General features: G+C 37.6%; 1 pseudogene; it reads left to right on the top strand.

The window, feature by feature from the left end:
* Window positions 1-1,462: 1,462 nt before the first annotated feature.
* Window positions 1,463-1,581, top strand: LOC111741600 (annotated as a pseudogene).
* Window positions 1,582-24,577: the final 22,996 nt, after the last annotated feature.

The following is a 24,577-nucleotide window of genomic DNA, read 5'->3' on the forward strand; positions in this document are numbered from 1 at the left end:
TTTTTTTTTTCCAATTAGATTTGCCATTCAATATTATTTTACATTAGTTTTAGGTGTACAGTATGGTGATTAAATGTTTATATCATTTATGAATTGATCTCCCCAATTAGTCTAGTACCCACCTGATACTACACACAATTATTACAATATTATTGACTATAGTCCCAGTTCTGTACTTCACATCCCTATACTATTTTGTAATTACCAATTTACACTTCTTCATCCCTTCACCTTTTTCACTCAGTCCCCCAAACCCCCTCCCATCTGGCAACCATCAGTTTGTTCTCTGTATCTGCATTTGTCTCTGTTTTGTTTGTTCATTTATTTTGTTCTTTAGATTCCACATATAAGTGAAATCATAATGGTAAAGCTCTTACCTTGTTTATCTTTGCATCTTAGGACAAAATAGATGTTTGATAAATGCTTGGAAAAGATTGTGCAACTCATCTAAAATTAAGGGCTCCATGTGTCCTGTTCCTGCACCAACATAAATTAAAAAGTAATTGCAATCATTACTGTGTCTCTTGAGAAATTTTTCAGGAGGAGGGTCTAATTCACAATCTTCAGAAATCCCTCTTAAAACTCCTGTCTTCTTCTCTCTAGATCCTTTACACATCTGCTGCTGCTTGCAAACTTCATACTTTCAACTTTCAACCCTCATTCTCAACTCAGTATTCCTGCTCTCTGCAAAGACACAGTCTCCTCTGGCCCCAGCTTTTTGGATTCCTTCTCATTTCTTCCTTTTCTCCCTTGGCTCTCTAAATTTCTGTCTCAATTCTTCCATCTCCTCTCTTTCCACTTTCCCTATTTTACATCACAAAAGCCAGGTGCAAGCAGACAAACTCAGAATTTCCTTCATAATCTTGGAGGAGTAAGAACTGAGATAGCAAAGTGTTTCTAGCAGACCAGGGCTAAGGACAGGACTGAAGGGAAGAACTATAAAAGGAAAGATTGGGAAGCCCTATTTGTTAACTTTTTTCTCTATCATGAATGTCGGTATAAAAGAACAAAAATTGGGCTTTATCCGCATCATCAGCTTTGCGAATCTCTTCACCACACACCAACAGATTTAAAAGAGCTTCCTAGGTGTTCTGATTTCTGAAAGAGCCAGTTTTCCCTGCTTTTAAATAACTGTAAGAACCATCATTCTAAATATACACCTTCATTTCTTTAAATCTTAGAGAATTGTGTGTTTTATCAGTCTGTTAACAGCAGAAGCAATGTAGCCAGTAACCTTCTGTGTGACTCAAGGCTGTCACTAATGTCTTCATGCTTTTGTTGCGTTGAGAGAGTAGGACTGGATAAGGAAGGGTGGCACCATGTTTCTGCCAGAATGGACTGGAGAATGGGCTTGGGGAAGTTTTTAATGCCCTTAGTTTCAGCTCACTCCTCCATTCAATGGAGGTAATTAGGCTGTTCTGAGGTTTCAATGAAACAATAAAACATAAAAATTTAGTGAAAGGTCTACAGCCATACCACCCTGAACAAGCCCAATCCTGTCTGATCTTGGAAGCTAAGCAGGGTCGGGCCTGGTTAGTACTTAGATGGGAGACCACCTAGGAAGATCAAGTGCTGTAGTCGTAAAAAATAAAAAATAAGAGATTGTAAACTGACAAGGTCCTTGCAATCTGTGAGGTCAACCACGGGTTGCCTCGCCAAAAAAAAAAAAAAAATTAGCAAAAGTCTTGGCCCAGTAAATCTTGTTATTAGTACTATAATTGCTGTTAATGTGCCTCTCTAATATTTATTTGAGATTGAACAGCCTATGAATCTCGGTATTGTCTGATTCAAACAAGGAGCACCTGGGTGAAGAAGGTAAGTAAAACGTGTGTGGGCAGCCAGAGTTTACATTTGTTGGTGTCTGGAATAAAAGAGGTCTCATTAAGTGCTTGTTTAAGTAATTCATCGATTCTAACCAGGAAGAGAAAAATATGTGAAATAGAACTACACAGAAGAAATAAACGTTCAACACTAAATTAGACTTGTGGATTCCCCACTTCATCTGTCAAATGGCAAATTTTCCTTGTAGGAAAGTGATAAGGGAAATCCCTTATCAGCTGGCCACTGGCAAACCACTGCTTAGGTGAGAAGTGTGGGGTGAAGGTCTGGAGATAAACCCTACATTCCTTCCTGCATGGCCCTGTGCTGAGCAGGTGAAATTTAGTTGCCTGCAGGAGCTTCGAGGATTATTTCTAGATTCTTCCATGTTTAAGGCCAGCAGGGCTATGTGACTACAGAAGATTTTTGTTGTTGTTGTTAGGGCTATGAGTAAAAACTCCTTTGTTTATTTGTCAGCAGGTACGTGAGATCATGTCAACTTTCAGCCAAGCTCTGCCCTTCAGGACTCTGCAGGGAAAGGGGTCACTTTACCAGTTCTGACCCACATGGAAAGTCTGGATGTGGCCTTTCCTCATTCTTTCCCAAATAAGCAAAAAAAAGTGTCGGGGGGGGGGGGGGGGAGGGCGGAAATACACAAATAAGGAACTTCTGAAAGCAGCAAAGACTGAAATTTTGGTCTGTGCAAATGGGACAATTGGAAAATCTGGGCCTCTGAGAAAAAAATAAAAGGCTGGAGTTAATTGCAGAACAGGACAGATTCCCATCGCCTTCTGGTGCAGGTAACCACATTGGGCAAGGTTGGCACCAGCTCACATCTGATTCTCCTGAGGGAATAACCATTGAGAAGCTCAGTTAATCAGTCTGCCTAAGGGAAACCCTGGACATCCAGATGATTTGCTTTTTCATGGCGAGTGCAGTGTTTTCAAGAGCCTTGACAGACTCTGATAAAAATCCACTATCATCCCCTGTTGACTTATCGAATTTCCACTATTATGAGATAACAAGGTATAGTGAAGAGAACAAGGGCTTTGGAATCGCAGAGCTTTTGTGAGCTATAGAAAATGATTTAACCTAAGGCTCTCTTTTATTACCTGTGAATAATGATAAATTAATAATAATAAAACAGGGCTATTGTGAATATTGTATATGAGATAATAGATGACAGGTACTTGGCACAGGGTAACCCTCAATAAAAGTTACCTATTGATCACCAGTTAATAAACCGGTCCTTTCAGGCTGGCCCTTCACCTTTGATGCCTCTAGACTTTTGGTCGGCCTTCAAGAAGAGGAGATAGATGGGGTAAAAGGAGTCAAATATGTGGTGACAGAAAGAAATCTAACTATGGGAGGTGAACGCACAATGTAAATATATATATATATATGCCTCACTGTTAAAATGTACAGCTGTAACTTACTGGATTTCATTAACCAATGTCACCATAAAAAAGTAATTAATAAAAAAATAAAATTAAAAAAAAAAGGAAAGAAAGACAGCAAACATAGTAGCCTATTAGCATATAGTAGGCCAATTTTGTGGTTAAGTAAATAAGTTACTCACTAAAAAACATGACACCTATTCTGGGAGCTTTCTAGCTGCACTTTGGAATTTCAGAAGTAATATAATAATTGTCATGGGAATAAATATACTAATTCAGACAAATAAGGGAAACCTCTAGGAATTTATTATTTACTTCTAAGTAACTGGAAATACCTGAACCTTTAAATACACAATAACAAGAAATAGAACCCAAAGGCTGGAGTGTTCCTTGACCTTCTTTATGGATACTTTATGGTAAATCCTGTGCTTCAAATTCTAGAGGTATCAGATTCCAATATGCAAAAGGTTGAAAAATGAGACATAAAACAAATGTGACTTAAAGTGAAAATTCTCTCAGGCCCCTTTAGCAAAATGAAAATTGCTAAAGAATGGTTTGATACTCCACTTTAAAGAATTAAAAACTATTTCATAGAGGAATATAACAACCAGTTTTTGTTTTGTCACTCACAATGTTATTCATTCATTTATAAAACAAAGATGTATCTACTCTATTTCAGGCACTGTGTAAGACGTTGGGGACACAAAGCTGAATTAGACATAGTTTGTACACTCAAGGAGCGTGTTAGGTCAGGGGTATAAACCCACATGCAGCTAATAGGTGTAATGTGATAAAGTAGAAAAATGGACATGTGGGGACACTGTTGCAGAAACCGAGAAGGGGGTGCCCTCCAACAGAGAGCATTAGGAAAGACTTGATAATGCATGAGATCCCTTTTGAATTGGTTCTTTAAGAATAAGTAAAATTTATTAGATGGAAAAGAGAAAAAATGAAAATTCAGGCAGAGAGAACAACATGAAGGTCTAAAGTGTAATAGATGTTCCAGGTATAGCAATGGTAGATGAAGTGTATTATGTGTGTTTGTGCCAAAGGGGGCAGGGGGCTAGGAATACAGGTTATTGGAACCCACTGTGAGAAATTTAGAATGCCATGCTAAGAAATAGGAAGGAACAAGTGTAAAATGTGAGAGAGGAGTTAGGGCCAATGAAAGAAGGAATTTCTCTCAAGATGAAAATACTTGGACATTAGGATAATTAGGAAAGGGGCATCTAAGAATATAGATCATTTCTCGATAAGCTCCAGGACCAGAGATAAGTTGTGCTATCTACTTTCTGAGCCTTCCTTAGTCCTCCGCATATGTGTTTATGCAATTTTTTGAAGGTAGGTTGGAAATTTAATAGCAAACACACACAAAAAAGACAACCTGAGGGAAGAAATGGGATGGTGCTTTGGTGTGCCACATTGGGAACAAATGCATACCTTTTTTCATTTGATTTAATTATTAATTGCATGTTTTTATTTGTTTTGATTTCAACAGTCATATATTTTATTTAAAGCATGAAAATGAAGTCTTAATGAAGAAAATAAAGCTTTCTCTATGCATTCTAATATAATACATAAAGGTGCTGTTTCGTAATTGGCTTTTAGCTTTTGCTTTTGTGCTTAAAAATAGTTTCCCTTTCAAAAGATAAAAGTGATCCTCTTATATTTTCTTATAATTCTTATGTTTTAGTGCTTATATTTAATTCAAGTTCATATTGAATTTATTTTTATGAATAGTCTTGAGTAAGGTAGAGTCATGGTAAATTTAAGAGCCCTAGGCCTCCTTTTTCCCATTAAACTACTCATTTATTTCTTCATCTTATATTTAATTTTGTCCATTTCCTGTTTTCATAGTTATCAGCAGTGAGCTGTGTGTTTCCTGCGTGGTTTTCTTGAAGTCATAATGAAATACTATTGCTAAAGCCATTTCTTCCACTCTTATTATTTCTATCCCCAAACTGGCTAACAGGGCTTGGCCTTTTTGCCCCACTGGCCAACTCCTTGCATCACTGAACTGTTCGCTAGCAGCTTAGCATGGCCTGTAGAAAGTGCCCCCGATTTGATTCTCTCTGGAGGTTTTCAGGAAAGTCCAGGCATCTGTGCTGATCTCCTGAAGACCTTCCAAGCTAAAGATGGGATAAGGCTATCCGAAAAGGTTATCTCACACACACACACACACACACACACACACACACACACACACACACACACACACACACATACTGAGCAATACAGACCTTCACTCATTTCTTAAGCAAACAGTGTGCTCCAGATACAAGGATAAAAGAGAGGTGGTCCCTGCCCCCAAGGTATTCACTTATCCTAGAATCCTCCAGAGGAGCTGCTGAGTTGAGCTACCTCATGTAAAAAGACCTCATGAGCTGACATCATGGGAATCTGCCCAATCTCATTCAATTTACTCAACAAATATTTGTTAAGCTCCTACTGTTTGCCAAGAACTGTGTTGGGTGCTGGGATACAAGACCTCAAGGAGCTAACTGTTGAGTGGAACACGGATAAGTAGGCGGTTACACTACACTGTGATAAGAGCTAAATAGGTGAAAGCTTAGGCCTCAAATGTTATGGATTTCTGGGTTATTCGTCCTCTCCTGGCAAGGACTTCTCTGTTATGTTAACAGAAGCATTTCTTTTATATTCAAAGTGTAGCAACATTAATTATAATCTAGTTCATCTGAGACTCTTCACAGGTGTTCTAAATTCCCTTCAGACCCAGCTTGTAGAGTTACAGAAGTCAGCTGAGGTTGAATGAATGGATGAATAAATGGTTGAAAGAATTAAAAGTAAGGGGTGAGTGAATGGTTGAGTCCTCTCGGCAAGGAACTTCATCCGGCTGCTTGGCCACACGGCAGTCAACGCCAAGAGCAGCAGCAGGCTGGGAAGAGATAACTGGAGCCGGGCGCCGTAGACATTTTTTTTCCTTTTCTTCCATTGACCCAAATCCAAGGGCCCCAGTAATGTTTGTTTTGGCTTTTTTCCTCTGAAGCCTAAGGCAGCTCTTGTGTGGTGGGCTGTTTAGTTGACAAATCTTTTAATGGACGAATTAGCAAGCTTTTAATGTGGTCACCTGAGAGACCAGACAGCTTTCAGCCACACACAAAGAAATTAGAGAATAAGCTTTTTTTCCCTTTAAAACTGCAAGCCACCAAATCTCTATCATTCTATGATAAAGTCTTGAGTTCTTTCTATCTGTCTATTTTTGTGTTAGGAAAGGGAGAGGAAAGACACAGAAGGAAACTAAAATATCATCTATAAATTTAGTGACTTTTTAATAGTCTTCCAAGCAGATTTGCTGGAGGAAATGAAAATGAGGTTCTGAGATTGTTGTTTTTGTTTGTTTGTTTGTTTGTTGCATATCTGTGTCCCTTTCTTTACTCTGGGCCCCTTGATGATAAGTAATCAAGAGCTGATTTCAGAACAAATCTTTACTTCCTTTTACTCCCTGAGATTTTCTCTTCTATCATCATTTTTTTTTACCCAGCAACTACAGAGCTTGCTGAAGATTCTCCTCTGCAGTTCTAACAGTTGAACCGCCCTCTCCAAAGAAATAAGTCCCCTTATGTCTAATAATTCATACTTTTTAAATACACAATATTGTCATTCTAACATAGGATTTAAGTAAGGTAGGGTAGGGGAATGATGAATTCACAGGAATCCCTCCTCTTGCTGCCCTGACTGCAATCATTAATTTTTGACATTTTTATTTATTCCCTTAACTCCAGTTGCCAGAAGTTTATTAAAGTACAGTGTCACGCACTATTATTATGTCAAAGATAATGAGAATTTAGTTCTTGTAGCTTTTCTACTTTCCTTCAATTCATGACTGCTTAGAGTAACTCTCAACTCTACTTAAGGCTGCACGTCAGCTTCTGTGAGAGAGATATATCAAAGAGGAATATTTCCAAGATGCAAAAGTTCTAGATTCATTTAATGTGTCCCAAGCCTTAGTTTCTTCATATCTAAAATGAGGACAATCCCTATCTTATAAGGCTGATGTAAAGATTGGGGGTAATATATGGAAAGGGGCTTTGTTGAGCTTGGTCAGTGGAGGCACTCAATGATCATGAGCCATTTTTATCACTGTTATTGTCATATATATCATTTGCAGTGTCTTATTATCTAAAATTTAAGTTGTAGCCCAAGTATCTTTGATTCAGTAATACAAAGACCCAAGAAACTGCTATGTTTCTTCTAGTTGGTGATACAAAGTAGGATGGAGAAGATAGAGGGGGCAAAAGCAATGCCCAAGTGGAGAAAAAAGTGAGGAAATTCTACATCACCTTCATATTTCACCTGGCTGGGTTTTTTTAGATCATACTTATTCCAAAACCCTATCACAGCTTCACTATTTTCTTTTCCTCTTTCTTCTCTACTCTTCTTCATTCTCTGCTCTGCTCCCTAAGTAATCACAACTACAACTTATTCTCTATGCTTCCAACCTAAAGAGACCGTAGTCAGCTACCTGAGCAGAAAGTGACCTGAGACCCATGGCATGGAAAGACAGGAAGGCTTGGTGCATGGACGATGATGTATACTTGCCTAAGTTGCCTTTCCAGGGCTTCCTGCCTTGGAATTTTATTGCCCAGAGGCCACTTGTGCATCTTCAGGGAAAGGGTCAGACCTACACTCTCATCTCTGCCTCCCTCAGAGGTTTTATCCCTTTGTTTTATCCCTTTGACAAAACAAAGCACATCATTTATGTGCCTTGTTCCAAGTCAAAAATTTTAAAGAATGAATAGGATTATTTGGAAACAATTCTCTACCACTATTCTTATAAACCTTAGTTGCTGGCTAGGTTTCTAATCTATTTCAAGTTTCTCTTTTACTCTAAGGTCTCTACCTGTACAACCTCATTCATTCACCCACTCATTCAACATCTATTTATTATTTGCCTACATTTGTACAGGGACAATTGTACAGGGAAAATTCTAGGCTTTTGAAATATAGCACCAAAATACTGACAAAGCTCATGCTCCTATGGAGAGAGAGATAATAAACAAACATATAAACTCTGTAAATTAAATAGAGCCAAGTCAGGTGTGGGGAGAGAGAGTAGAGGAATATTTGCTAAGAATACTTACTAAGAATCCTTAGTAAGACGTTAACAAGAAGATGGCATTGAAAAAAGACATGAAAGAAAGAAAAAATGAATTAGGTGGCTGATTGAAAGATGATGTCCCAGCAGAGCAAACAATAAATGCAAATGTCTGACATGAGAAAGTGCTTCAAGTGTTTGAGCAATGAGGAGAAGAAAATGAGATTGCAGCAGAGTAAGAATTAAGGGAGCGGCAGGAAATGAGCTCAGAGAAGCAACCAGGGACCCAACAAGTAGGAACTTGTTAGCTATGGTTACAAAAGTGGATTTTGTTTTAAATGAAATGCATGCTATTGGAGAATTTTGAAAAGAGGTCTGCTGCCATCAGATTCCTGTTATTAAAGGATCATTTGGACTACTTGGTGTAGAAAACACCACTGGAGAGCAAGGGTGAAAGATGGGAGATCAATTAGGAGCCGATTTCCACAAGCCAGACACTTGATGCTGTTGGTAGTTATTACTGGTAATGGAATCTGCACAGGGCGATTTTTTCACCCTCTTACCACCAACCCAGACAGAACTTCAAATGAGGTTTCAAATTCTTCAAAAAGACACACAAAAGCCATATTAACCATTGTCTACTTTACCAAAGATTCCTTTGACAGTCCTAAAGAAGGGGACTATTTAGAGCCATGCACCACTTAACAACAAGGATACCTTCTGAGAAACGTGTCGTTATACAACTCCCTCGTTCTATGAACATTATAGCATGCACTTACACAAATCTGGATGGTACAGCCTACCACACACTTACACTGTATGGTATAGCATATTGCCCCCAGGCTATAAGCCTAAACAGCATGTTACTGTACAAAACAACATGAGATCAAATCAAGCGCAAGAGAAAAATAATGCAATCAAGAGACGCAGTAAATATGGGATGTATTAGGTTTCTGCCAGCATACTCTTTTACAGAAAACTTTTTTTAATAAGTAGAAAGAGGACTCTCTAAAATATGATAAAAAGTACAGAATAGTAAATACAACCAGTAGCATAATCATTTATTATCATTATAAGGTATTATGTACTGTACATAATTATATGTGCTATACTTTTTTACAACTGGCAACAAGTAGGTGTGTTTACACCAGCATTAACCCAGACATGTGTGTAATGCTTTTGAACTACAATTTAACAGCAGCTACCACATCACTGGGTGATAGGAATTTTCTTCATTTTCTCCATTATCTTATTTTGAGACCACGGTCCTATATGAGGTCTGTGGTTGACCTAAATGTTGTTATACAGCACATGACTGTATATTACAGCACCACAGCCAGCCATGTTGAAAGCAGCATTTGACCATTATGCTGTCTAGTAGACAGCTCTCTTCTGTCCAGATCTCTTCTCCATGCTGACTTAATATTATTCCCTACATACTATCAAAGGTATTCATCTCTATTCCAGAGACTACTCCTAAAAAGCACATAATCAAATCCGTCATAGTGTTCAGATATAAAACGCTCTTTGGTTAACAAGATTCACTCTCCCCTTAAAGTAATGTAGAAACCATCCATTATTACTAGAGTGTGTTTGGAGTCTTACTCCACAAACAATTCATCCAAACAAAGTATTTTCTCGATAAAGAATTCTGCTAATCAAAATTGTCTACATCTTATCACACCTATATTTAGCATATATTTCTTTTAGTCTCATATAATTCTGTTTGTTCATGATGACGCCCACCAGCAACTGTAAACTTCCTAACATGCCATCTTGCTTATCCCCGCATCTTTAGCATTAGCACATGTCTGTCACTTAGCAAATATCGCTAGATTAGAACTGAAAGAACTGAAATCTTTACCTTACGCTCTTGATGAACCACACTGTGTAGATTTCGGGCTGATAAATTGATGCTTTCTCTGAGTTTTATAAACTGTGTGCAAACTAAGAACCCAAAATTTGAAAGTGGAATACAGAAGTTTAAGTATCAGTAGTTCTTGCAAGAGACAATAATAAAAATCCTCACCTTTCTTCTTCTCTTCCTTCTTCCCTTCACTCTTGGATAGTTTGTACAGGTTTCTGAGCCTTCCTCTTGCTTTGACAATTAAATTGCTTGAGGCATTCTCAGGGAAGAGGAGAAATATTAGTGTTCCATGGAGAATGGAAACTTCTCAGGGATGAGAATCTAGTCTCTCCATGTTCTATTTAGTACTTGGCACTTGTTGCTCTTGGTATCACTCCAGGATATACACTTGCCCTAGCAATTTATCTAATCACACTGAGCAGAATATGGATGAATTACCTAATTCAGTCAGTCCCTCAGACCTACAGCAACTGGCTAAAGAGATTTGTACCCAGTAACTACTGACCAATAGCTACTGCCGATTGTCCGTCATGTGTTCTACTTTCCCCACCTCCCTGTCAACAGCTTTTTGGATGTAGAATTAAGAATGGAGGGCAGCAATAAAGCAGCAGCATAAAAAGCCAAAGAGCCAAACCGACACACTGAGCTCATCTGTGAGACAATGGATCTTTAAAAAACAAACTGCAAAGCATAGCAGATCTCTACCATCTAGCCTGATTTATATATAATGCCAACCATTAAAATCTAGTTTGTCAATATTACTGAGTATGGTTTTTTTTAATATTAAATTAAAAACAAGGAACTTCAATAAGTCATCAAATTCTATGGTAGGTAGATTATAAACTCCATGAGGGTTAAAGGCTGGGTCCAATTAACAGTATTCTCCGGAACAATCTTGCACACTTCCTGTCTCTTGGCAGGTGCTGAATTAACTTTTCTGAGTAAATGAATAAATTATCCCTTGTGTGCTTCCTCCAGGTGGCTTTATTTTGCTAATTGTAGAGAAATTATGCTTCATCGTGTTCTTTAAAATAACCGGGGCATAAAATTTCACAATATTATTTAGTCTTGATATCAAGTGCCAAGTAATTCGTTCTGCTGGAAGTCTATATTACTCTTGTCTAGGTCTCAGCAGCTATCATATGTTAAAAGATTCTCATATGGTCACCTTAATCCCATTTCTTTTTCTTAAGCCATTTTTTAAAAAAAGGTTTACTTCTAATTCTATCAGGAAAAGAAGTCCTAATTAGACAGTTGGTTCCTGAAACAAACACTTGATAAGTGAGATCTTGCTACCACCCCCAGGATGTTGACAAGGTCCCTCCTCAGCTATGAATCTCCCACCATGAGCTGGCAGGGTTCCTACCACCCAGAAGTGATAGACAAACCTACTTTAGATGCCTTGCCCCTGGGGGTACTACACACTGAGAAGACAAAGGCAGGGCCACCTCTAGAGCAGTGAGATAAACTGCTAGGCTGGCGGTGGGTAGGTAGGTGGGTGGGTGGGGTGCCTCCCTGTCCCTGTATTTCCTCATCGCATCCTTGTTGGAGGAGCAGAGGAGAGAGATGAGGTTTCAATTTGTCACTTCAAGCACTCACCATGTATCTGCTGACCTTATCTCCATGATAATTATACAGTAATGGCTTGAAGGGCAAATACCCCTGTCTCTTTTACCAGAGTAAAAGAGAAAAGAGACCGGTATGGAGGAAACATAATTTGTAATAGAAGACATACTGATGTGGGTATCATTTTTCATTGATGAGTTCAGCATTCCTAAGTCCAGATTTTATGGGAAATTAAAAAAAATATTATTTTTCCGTGATCTACTAGAGAGTAAATACACCAATATGAACAAAGATTCCAGCCTTTGCTTTAGAGACTGTCTCTTTCAAATTTAGAATCATGCAGTCCTATTTCGTAGGCTGGGCTCTCAGCTGAATAAAGGGCACTTTCTACAAGGATAGCAAATACAGTCCATGGCCTCCCTAAGCTAACTGAACACATTCCATAGTCATGAATCACACCTGAGACATGCCTAGTCCCTGAGCCCCATAGAAACAAGTCACTAGTCACTGTATGCCTTTCACTCCTTTGTTCTTCTAACCACAGACTGGATTCTTCATTTCAGATGGGGTTTTCCCCTTTTAACTTACATGGTCACTGAGGGGACCTCATTCACGATGACCTAACTAGGAGGCAAATACATAGAGTGTGATCATGAGTAGATGGAGCTGGCTGAGGTCCTAGTTCCGGGTAGGTTTGATTGGAACAGACATGTGCTCTAAATGCCTGTGCCTGAGAACTGGCAATACCATGTCCTTACCCCTCAACCAGAACTCTTAAAACTGCAGCGATTTTAAGAAAGAGTCTAAATCTCATGAACCCAGGATATCTATAGAAAAATAAAATGGATAAATAAGGTGGGAGGAGTTAAAAGGGTTATCAAAAAGATGAAGAAAATTTATATTATTAATCAGTCTGAAAAAGTTTGTCAAAGGAAAAGAAAACCACTGGAACTTTCTCAAACAATGCAAAGCATAGATATTCATGCCTACACATACATAATTTATTTAAATCATTTGAATTGGAATATATTTGAAAAATATTTCCTCACTAACTGTTTAGGCCCCAGTGAAAAAGCCTCAAGACTCGAAATAATAATAAACCATCCATTCAAATATTTGCATCAGATAACTAAAGCAAAAAATAAAATAAAATAAAATAAAAGTCAACAACCGCATCAGTGTAATTCAAAATACTTCTCTGTTTAGGTAAATTGGTTGCAAGATTTGCATCTTATCCCAAAATAACATAGGAAAATATAAATTTCTACTGATAACTGGTAAAATAAAAATGCTAGTTTCAGCAAGTGAGTTAAATTTATTAATCAACAATACAGCAAACTTAGTTGTCTCTCTTTATCTTTTCAGAATTTTCAACAGTATTTGAGGCTGTACTTTCAGAATAACCATGACTTTAGTGACTTCAGGATACACACTTTTCTGTCAAACATGTACTAGAAAGTATCCTTGAAAGGATCCTTCAAAGGCAAAGTCCAACACAGTGCCTCATAGTAGTTGCCAGTAACAAATATAGAAATAAAAGGATGGCTTTGAAAGAACATATAAACTAAGTGAGGAGATACTTGAACTAGATAACTTTTAAAAGAAGGACATAGCTGTACTAACTCTTGGGACACATATTTTAAATACTCTAGTCCTTTGACAAGGCCTATCACATAGCAGGTGACATCTTAACTTCATTTACTGAACCATTCACTCACACATTCATTTACATATTCATTCAGCAAGATCTATTATTGACTTGACTATGGCAAGTCATTGTGACAGGAGATGTGGCAATGTGTAAGATTCACTTGCTGTCTTCCCAGGATTATTGAGATAATACGTATATTCTTCCTTTCTCTTCCATTCCATTTTGATTTGCTTGATAACCACCAGAACTTGCTAAAAAAGCAATACTGAATCTGCTACGGGAATTTGTTCATATTCCCTTAGAACAAAATTTCTCAACTTCATCACCATCAACTTTTTGGCCTGGATAATTCTTAGCTGTTGAGGGCTATTCTGCTCAATGTAGGACATTTAACAAGATCCCTGGTTTCTACCCACCAGATGCCAATAACACCGTTTCCCCCCGCCATGACAATCAAAAATGTCCCCTGGAGAGCAAGAACATCCCTAATTGAGAACCACTGACTTAGAAAAGGTGACCAACAGGACATGATATGGATGGCTGAGTAGGGGAAGAATTAAGAGAAATTTGGAAAATAGTGTTTTTTTCTAATAGATAGTGTTGAATTAGTTGCCTAATGACTTTTTACACAATCTTTAGACATTTGCTTCCTGTTAGGATATAAAAAGTAGCAAGAGATCATTGCTTTCACCTATATACCGAAACAAATCCAGACAAGCTACATAATTATAGTTTGAAGAAACTCATCAGAAACTGTGGAGCAAAAAAAAAAAACTTAAATGAGATGAATTTCATGAGAGAGAAGCTTATGACTGCTTCAAGGCCTGGCCAAGGGTGGGGAAAGGATGAGTCCACTGTGGATGGGATGAGAAGTCGGCTGAACTTTTGGTGGACTTTGATGCCTACTGGTTGGTAGGATGGTGGATTGGAGTCTCAAAAAGCCCCAGTTATAAATTGAGTCTGCAACCATTTTCTAATTTTTTTCCAGTGGGCTTTCACCAAAAACATAGAGATAATACACAGAAACCTGGGGGCAGGGCAGAAGTCTTGAGAAATATCATTCATGAGATACATGAGACCTTTGATTAGTGCAAGGCAGAGTCTGTCAATGGCTGGAGACAGGACAGGAGATAGGATCCTGTCAAGGCACTTTGGGCCTTCACAGGAAGCGGGAAGAGAACTACAAGATGTGTCTCTGAGATACTGCAGGATTTCACTAAGGGTGGCACAGTGGCCTGCTGAAGGCTGGGATCAGGGCAAAAGAACTGAGATAAATCCTTTTGAGGTACAGCAGTCTTTCACCAAGAATAAACTGTCTAGGGACAAAAGGGAAAAGAAAGACCACACAAAGTACAAAAACTAGATGAGAGAAAAACTTGACATAAAAATCTAGCAACCAGACTATAAAGCAGAAAGAGCTATCCCAAAATTCAGAAAGCTGAATTTTGTTTTGTTTTGCTTGTTATTTTTGAAGCATAAAGAGATATCTGAAGTCTCATTGACATTCAAATCCCAAGCCCAGATGAATGAAAAGTCTTGATCCTGTCTTAAAAGATCTAGGCCAATGACAGATTGAATCTAACACAATATGCCAGCTACCTAAACCTGGAAGGAAAGCAGAAGAATGGAGAAAACTGCCCTACCCTTCAGGCCTTATACCAAACAGCAGGGAGTGACAGTCTGCAACTGGGAAAGAGACAAGGATTGCGAACAATGCAGGAATATGCAATGTGCCTAAGTGTGAAGGCAAAACAGGAGAACTGAAAACTTTCCATGCTCCAGAACTTACTCAATATTAGGCAGTAGCAGTCTACCGCAAGGGGAGCATCAGAGCACTGAGAGACACCTTTCTGAAGCATAGGTACGTGGGGTCTGCCTAAGGCTGAGGGCAGAGCAGGAAAACCAAGAGAACTCACCCTTGACTCTGGACCATATGCTAAGTTTGAGGCATTGTCTACTTCTGGGGAGAGACAGCTGAGAAAGCCACAGCTGCATAATACCTACATAAGTCTAAAAGGTGGGTCAGAACTCAGAGAAATCCTACTCTCCTGGCTTTACACCAAGTGTCAGGAAGTGGCAGTCTTCCATTGGGGTAGGGGTGGGGGCCAGAAATACTGAGAGAGACCCACTCCTGTGAGCAGGGGCACAGGGCCTGCAGACGTCTCCTGGCAGAACAAGAGACCTGAGAGATACCTTCTGTCACCTCAGTACCTATACTAAATAGGAGGCTGCAGAAGTGTGTTGCTGGGTGAATTTGAAACTTGTGGTGTGCTGATATAACTAAAGCAACATCAGCGCTCAGCCAGTTTAAAATACAAAATTATTGATCACACTTTCATACTAAGAGTTTGACAGAAGATGAGACCTGCCCTTTTCTGAGTATAAATAAGAATTGTATCAGTCTCTACCATTCTTTTTAATACATACTGTCTGACATTGAATCTAAAATTAAGAAATAAACACACACACACACACACACACACACAGAAAAATAACAAGCAAAACAAAACAAAAGTTGTCAAAAGAAAAAATAGTCATTATAACCAGACTTCTAGGTAGCCTAAATATTAATATTTTCAGAAAGGTACTATAACAATAATAAGTTATGACCAAATAAGGTTTATTTGGAAAAGCAAGATTGATTTAACACATTAAAGTAAATTAATGTAACTTGCCATATTAGAAAAATAAAGAAATAAAATCATCTCGATAGCTATAGAAAATGCACTTGATGAAATTCAACACCAATTCATAATAGAAACTATCAGCAAACTAGAATATAATAAAACTTTCTCAATCTAATTACAAGCTATTCCTCAAACTAATGACACTGAATGAATTTCCTCTAAGGAGTAAGGCAAGACTATGCACTCTTAATACTTCTATTCAGCAATATTTAACAATTCTATAAGACAAATAAATGTAATAAAAAGCATGAAGATTCTAAAGAAAGAAATCAAACGTGTTATTCAAAGAAAACAATTTTATACATAGAAAATGCTATGGAATCTGCAATAATTTGATTAGAACTAAAAAGTGAATTTAAAGCTTCAGGATACAAATTCAGTATACATTATACTTTGGCAATAAAAAATTAGCAAATAAAATTTTAAAACATCGCTTATAGTAGCATTGTCCCAAAATTAAATAACTAGGCATTAATATAATGAAATGTGTGTAAGATTTCTATATTGAAATCTGCAGACATTAAGAGAAACTAAACTTATGTCAATGGAAAGAAATACCATTTTTATAAATTGGAAGACTCAATATCTTGAGATGTCTAAGCTCCCTAAATTGATAATAAATTCAACTCAATTTCAATAAAAAAAAATCCAGTTGACTATTTAAAAGAAAGAAGCTAAAATAAACATGGAAACCCTGAAGATTTAGAATAACCTAACAATCTTAATAAAAAAGAAAAAAGTTGGAGGACTCAGGCTAACCAATTTTAAGATTTACTCTAAAGCTATAGAAATTGAGATCATAATCTACAGAATTGAAAAGAGTCTAGAAACAGATCGATGGAACAGAATACAGCACCAAAAAACAGGCAAGCACACACATATACACCACCTGATTTTCAAAAGCACCATGTCATTCTAATGGGAAAATGAAAGTCTTTGAAGAAATACTGCTTGAACACCTGGATATTTGGGGGAAGAAATGAATCTCAATCCCCCTACTTCATACCATTCACAAAATTAATTTTATATGAATCATAGACCTAAACATAAAGACAAAAAATATAAAACTTTTAGGAGAAAACATGAGAATATCACAACCTTTGGAAAGGCAATCGTTTCTTAAAGAGGAGCTAAAAAGCAATCATAAAAAAAATTTGCTAAGTCAATCTTCATGCAAATTTATAATTTCTGTTCATCAAAAATCACCATTAAAAATGAATTGTCAAACCACAGTTTGGAAAATATGCACGTAATACATATATTTGATAAAGGACTCATATCCAGAACATATAGAAAACTCTTAAAAGCAAACAATAAAAAGACAAACAACCCAAGTGAAAATAGGCAAAAGATTTGAACAGACAAGCCAGAAAGGAAGAACAGATGGCCAATAAGCTCATGAAAAGATCATCACAGATCATCAAGGAGTGCCAACTCATGCCATAATGTTATTTCACACAAGCCACGATAGATGAAATAAATAAAAAGTGCAAATATCAAATATTGGCATAAGTAAAATTAAAATATTGAGAATATCATATACGAAACAGTTGAAACTCCCACGTATTAACCACTTTGGAAAAAAATTGAAAGTTCCTTTTAAAGGTAAGCATGTACCTACTTATGACCCTGCAAGTCTATTTACACAAGAAAAATGAAAAAAAAAGTGAACACATAGAGATTTTTACAAGAATGTTCATAGCAGTCTTAATAATAGCTCCAAACTGGAAGTAATCCAATTGTACCCGTATGGGAGAATTAGTAAACATTTATGATATATTTACACAATGGAATACTAAGGAATAATGTGGAACAAACTGCTAATGTAGACAATAACATGAACAAATATCAAAAAAATTATGCTGAGAAAAATTAGCCAGACCCAAAGGAATACATATTGTATGACTCCATTTTATATAGGCTAATTTATGGTGTGAGAAATCAGAACAATGGTTTTCTTTAAGTTTCATTGGAAGTAGGGTGGAGTAAGAAAGTGTATGTGCGAGAGAACTGTCTAAAAAAGGATACAATTGATTTTTCTCTGTAATGGAAATGTTCTACATCTTCATTTAGATGGGTGTACATAATTATCGAATCTCACCAAACTGAATAATTAAGATCCAGGCATTTTATTGTATATGAATTATACCTCATAATTTTTTTAAATAAGAAAGATTCATAATTTATAGAAACCAAAGGCAAAATTTCTGATAGTATTTATTGGAGGAAAGCCAAACAAAAACATCCTGAAACCAATTGGGTGCAACACTATTGCAATCTGACAAAATGCTGACTCTGCATTTAACTTCTTGTGTACTTCCGCACAAACTTTTTGGTGTTGCAATTGTGTCCAGCTTAGCAGAGATGCAAAGTTCTTCTGGCCTTGGGTCAGGGAGTCATGGAATTGACAGAGTGGAAGGACTAGTGCGATTGACCGAAAGGAAGCAAATGCTCAGTTTGGTCTTGCAGTCAAGTGTCAACCAGCAAACACATACTGCCAATCAGTGCTCATCATCACCTTTAGTTTCAGGCCACAGGTGGAGAGAAGCATGCTCATAGGGAACCTACTTCTGTCAGAGAGTTCCAGGAGTCACGTTCTCCAGGCTGCTCAAGGCAGTAAGCCACAACAAAGAACTGCTTACACATAGGCCAGTCTTTTCTGATGCTCTTTCTTTTCCTAGATATATTTGTTGATGGGCATGAGCAAGCAGAGAGAGAGAACTTAGAGTGAAACCCAAGCATTAGTAAGAAATTAGGGTTGACACGTCAGTGTGGTGTGGGTGGGGAAGAAGGGAGTGGGGACAGCATCTCCGCCGTCAAACATATTTCCCACTAGTTACAATGTTCCGTAGTCCCTGATGTGTCCTTTTCCCATGGAGGAAGTTCTTTGTGAGAGAGGGGGTGGTAAGCTAGCTCGTGGGAAAAAATGTCTCTCAGGCTGTGAGCAGTAAATTGGCTCATGCCCAAGTCATGTCTTCAAGGTGTGCCATGAGAGATGAAGTCACTTGGCTCATTTTACCATCTTCAGGATGGCGTCAAGACTTGACAAAGCCAGGCAACACGTACAAGTAAACTAATCTGAGGCAGGGCAATGGCTTCTGGGCAACATGCAGTGAAGACGAGGATGTTATTCAAGAAAAATGCTATGGGGCCCTTTACTCCCAAAAGGAAAATTAAGTCGTGAACAACTGTAAAATGAACTGCATGGAGTGAAAAATGCACATCTGATGCCCAGGCCAGACCAAGATATCTATGCTCTCTGAGGCATGCTACAGTTATGGCACCCCTTCAAACTATTAGTCTGCACATATTTGTTCAGAATTTACTTAATGAAGGAAGGTGGAGCGGGGGGAACTGCTTTTTGAGAGGGAGATAAACTTTCTTGAAACATAGCACACATACTGAAAGAGCATATATCATAATGTAGAGCTGGAAGAATTCCCACAAGCTAAATACACTCATGTTTTCAGCACCCAGACCAAGAAATAAATAGAACGTCAGAAGTCCTTTGGGCTCTCTGCCAGTCACGACCACCTCCCAAAGGGAGTGAGTGACTCTCTTCATTCCTAACATTGGAACTGCTTTTTTATTCACAAAGTTATAAAGCTCTTTATGTTTACATATTACTAAATTTGTCATGTAAACTTATTTGGAATTATCTTTTATTGCATGGCTTCTTTTGTTGCCCATACCAGAGAGCAATTTTTACTCACACTTTAAATGGATATCAGTCACACACATATAATTACAAAGCATTGGTTCTAGAAGGAGCGCCTCATCATGCTTTATTTGATTTCAGAATGTCAGCTGTCTGTTAGTGCTGACTTTGGGTGATTGTCAGATGGCTGGACTTGAATGGTAGCAGCCTGTCCTTGCTCTAGTAACAAAACCATGCACAAAAATAGCAGAGATAGGTTAATGCTAGGAAGGTTTTTATTTCTACTCAAGGGAACCATCTACTTGGCAAAAGCAGATCAGATTTCTATTTTGCCAGGAATAAAAGGAGTTGCATGTGAAAACCTGTGTTAACAGGCACCGTTTTCTGATTTATTACAGTGATGTGTTAATACCACTTCTTAGAGACCGGTATTGCAGAGAGATGCCCAGTCTTTTATCAGACATATGTATTACAAATATTTTTTTCAGTCTTGTGGCTTGACAGACCTTACTGTCTTCTAGCCTGAAACTTTGTAAGACTCTCAGTTCAGGCTTGTGCGTGCATATAAAGCCAAGGATGGAAGAGATTCCAATCATTCTCCTCAAAATATAAAATTCAGGTTGTCATTTTGATTACCAGACATTCAAAGCGTTCCTTCTCTAGATGCTGAGGATATGGAGATAAATAAGACCCAGTTTCTCCACTGCAAGAGCTCACTGTCAAGTGGAGAATTCAACGTGTAAACAAATACCAGAGATAATATGACAAAGTCCCTTTGCCTGAAGAAGTCCAGGAAGACCTCATGCAAGAGAAAACATTTGAAAGGAACCTTGAAGAATAAATAAAATCTCACCAGCATTCTGCTCTGAGGAAGCAGCATGTGAAAACCCAGGCTTCAGAGAAACTTTACAGCCAGGATGAGGAACAGCTAATGTATTATTTGTTTCAATTATAAACTAAAGAACACCTACACCGGAACCACCTAGATACTTGCTAAAACAGAGTTTTCTGCATCTCACCACATACTAGATCATAATTTCTGGGGTTTGTGGCCTGGGAATCTTCATTTTGGGCAAACTTTACAGGTATTTCTGTTGCACACCAAAGTTGATAAGTTTTGCCATAGAATGTACTCAGAATAGAAGGTAGAAAGAGAGAGGAAGATAAAACAGGAAAAGTAAGTTGGAGGCACACAGCAAAGGGTTTATGTGATATATTGTGGACTGGACTCTGGAGTTCTCTTTTCTGTGGAATGTTGATCTTTATAATCACACTATATGGTAGGTATTATTATCTTCATGTTCTATATGAATAGATGGAGACTCAGGAAGGTAAGATACCTTTCCAAAGGTCACATAAGTAGTGGACCCATGATTTAAATCTAAGTATGCCGAACCCTGTGACCATGCTCTTAGCCACTTAACTGCATTTGGGCCACTTTCCTTCATACATTTGTGTTGACTTGGCTCCCCTTTCCTCCCACGTTCTCCTTGTAAACAAGGATTCTCTCAGTTGGATGCAATGACTTGGATAGAATTAGACCTCACCTTCAAAATCCATTCTCACCATGGAACAAGGCTAGCAGAGCCCTCTTTGCTCCTGACTGGCGATATGGAGACCCATTGGTGAATCCTATACCGGGTCACGTGCTACAGACCCTTGTCTATTGGTAGCACAATAAAGATTTGATTCTGATGTTCAGAATTCCTAGAGAATTATCAGTGCCATCACTGTCCACGGCATGTTGCTACTTATCAGAGTCTTAGTGCTGCTTTGCCTAATACTGGACAACAATAGTATAGTGCTATATAGGTCATAATTTCAGTTACTTTTTAAAAATATTAACCTGGTCACAATTTTACTTCTTTGATGTGAATCTGGCATCTTCTGGGCCAGTGACTTTGGGATTCACATCACTTCCCTATAGATTTATTAACATATAGATGTTTCGGATGTACTCTAGATTGACAGAATCTCTTTATTTGATATTCTTGATTTATTCTTGTATATTCAAACTGTATGCTTGGTATACTATATTGTGTCAAGATTAGTACAGTTATATCTGAAGTTATTCTTTTCTGTGAAGATAATATTCATCTATTTTTATAAATTAAATGTAACATCCACTCTTTGAAAATAAGTGTAGTCATTATGTTTATGATTATTTTTTTTAAAACTTTGAGGCTCACTATAATATCTTCGTTTGCATGCCACATAAACAACCAAATTTCCTTGTCAGTTGCATTATTCTTATAATGAACTATCATCAGATTTTTCACTGTTGAAAATTATCAGTAACAAGTTAATCACAGATAGTCATCTACAGGTGGATTTTTATTTTAGTCTAATGCTTCCCTGGAGGCTCTTGCAATCAGCTACACTCTGGCTTGTAGCTGAATCTTGTAGCTGAAATAAAGAGTTCACTTTCAACATAGAAGTTCTGACTCAGAGCCTTGTAAAAAAAGACTATGCCAAGTACTTTTAGGTACAGAGTTCTGGTGGCATCACTTAAATGACTTGGAGATCATACAGTGGACTGTGTTGGGATTTCTAGAACTCTAGTTGAGAAACAGATGGGTACATGATACTACTAACTCCAGATTGAGCAGAACAAGATTAAATTACATAAGACTGAATAAGCAGATGAGCAACGATGATGGTTTTTGTTGGGAATATGGTTGTTCTAATATTCTATTTTTGGGATATATAAGAAAGTCCTTTCTTTTTCCTCTTGAGGTATCTATAACTGGTGATTAAGCAGACTCTGCTTTTGTAAACTGAAATGAAACATTTGTAAGTGATACCTTATTCATCTGTCTGAGTCCTCCAGAATTCATAAGTTCTTGCTGAGTATTTTTATTTTCATAGCAATATTGCTGCATAGGTTCAATAAGAATCTGTCCTTTTCATTACCATGACATAATTGAAAATATGGGTTATGCAACCAAGCTTTGCCTGGAATGTCATATTTGAGAATGATGCTCATTTAATCAAATGTGATTAGCTCTTTTAAGGAATTAAGATTGGCTTTATAGAGCCAAAGCTTACAAGGCTCTCGTGGGCAAACAGGCCTGATCTCCAGTTTACCAGCCTTACAGGTGAGTAAGTAAGGTGACTTCTCAGCAGGCACATGGATCAGGATATTTGGGAAATCTCAAGAGGAATCTCCTCAAATTTATAGCTATTACAGGTGAAATCAGGTAGTGAGTTCTCAGCTTGACTCCATAGCCTCAAGAGACTTCTTTAAAAGTCCAATATTAAATTCCCTGTGAATATTTCCAAAAAGTAAACTTAAAATGGTCTGTGTAGTAAATTACCACTGTTGTTATACCTATCTAAATAACTATGCAAAATTTAATTAAACTAGCCTTATTTCGGGATCAAGAATAATCTTTTTTTTGAGGTTATCTTTGATCAATAGTGGGGTAAGTGTAGAGAGAAATTTTGTGTTTTAATGGAAAACTATATGTCATATAGCACACTCTTCCAGGTTCAGATTCTAGCCCAGTTCATTGTCTTTGAGCTATCTTAGGTATCTTTTTAAATTGTGGAGAACTGATACATATGCAAACTTTATCTTTTCTGGTGGCTATTTTATTGACTTACTCTCCAACTATGGAAAAATCAGTTTGGGTACCTATCTGTAAATTAGACAGGCTCCTGTTACTTTCCCAAATTGTCAATCCTTATCAGATTTTCAATCTTTCCAGCTTCCTTCAATATCTGACTATAATCCTTCAAACTAACGTTTCCAGTTTTTCTCCCTGCTTCCTGACTCAGTGTCCCTGATAACTAAACCTGACTATCAGGGCCTCTGTGGGGACTTGGTTGAACAAGCATATCGAATTCATTATATCCCTACTGAAATATTTACAGATGACATGACAGTGATACCTGAGATTAGCTTCAAAGTAATCCAGTGGGGGTGAGCAGAGTGCGGGTAAAAGTGAAACAATATCAATCATGTCTTGACAACTGTCAAAACTGTATTATAGGTATATTGGGTTTATTATACTAGTCTCTCAAATGTTGGATATGTTTGAAGATATTCATATTAAAAATGTAAAACTCAGCATGTCCAACAGTAAAATTATAATACTTTCCAGCCTTTCTTTTCAATCTAGTCCTTCTCTAATATGCCTTGTCTCAGTAGACAATATTTTTCTTTTATAAGCAAAGAATGTCAATGAAAGATATTTTTGAGATGGGGAGATAATGAATTGTTTTTAAGTTCTTTCTACCTCTGCATTCATTGAAATTATGATTGAAGCATTTGGGGAAGATTATTATTATGTGGTGATATGCAGGATGGATTGGAGTAAAGAGAAATAAAGAGAACCACCTCATTGTGACAAATAATTACCACCAGGGTGGAGTCTGAAGAAATAGTTCAGCTACACAAACTCTCCAAAGAGACCCCTTTAAGTGAATCTTATAAACCTTCTGTGGTCTAGTCTCATTCTGGCCCGGGAATTATCACCCTCACCTCTGACTTACAGAACTCTGAAACTCATCTGCATATTTATTAACTCATTGACCTATTATATCTAAAGCTCTGTGTTCAAAACTTGGACATGCCAAGTTTTACATTTCTCCTCAATGCCAGAGGCACTCGAGAAGGCGAACATCTTCTGCCTTAGCCTGGTCTGCAGACAAAGAGATATAAACATTGAGTCTGCTTAAACTCAATGGGCCCATGTTCAGGTTATCTCTAAGAGACCAAGGTGGTTCTGAAATTCTAACCTGCTTCAAGGCTTATACTGTTCAAGGGTGATAATATGTCCCAGTTTGCCCATGACAGACCATGGCCCTATGCTAATTGTAAGGTACTCACCAAGCACTATCAAAGGTGTCCCAGTTTTAATAATAAATAATCT

The sequence above is a fragment of the Pteropus vampyrus genome, unplaced genomic scaffold (genome assembly GCF_000151845.1).
Source record: "Pteropus vampyrus isolate Shadow unplaced genomic scaffold, Pvam_2.0 Scaffold80, whole genome shotgun sequence".
Taxonomy (NCBI): domain Eukaryota; kingdom Metazoa; phylum Chordata; class Mammalia; order Chiroptera; family Pteropodidae; genus Pteropus; species Pteropus vampyrus.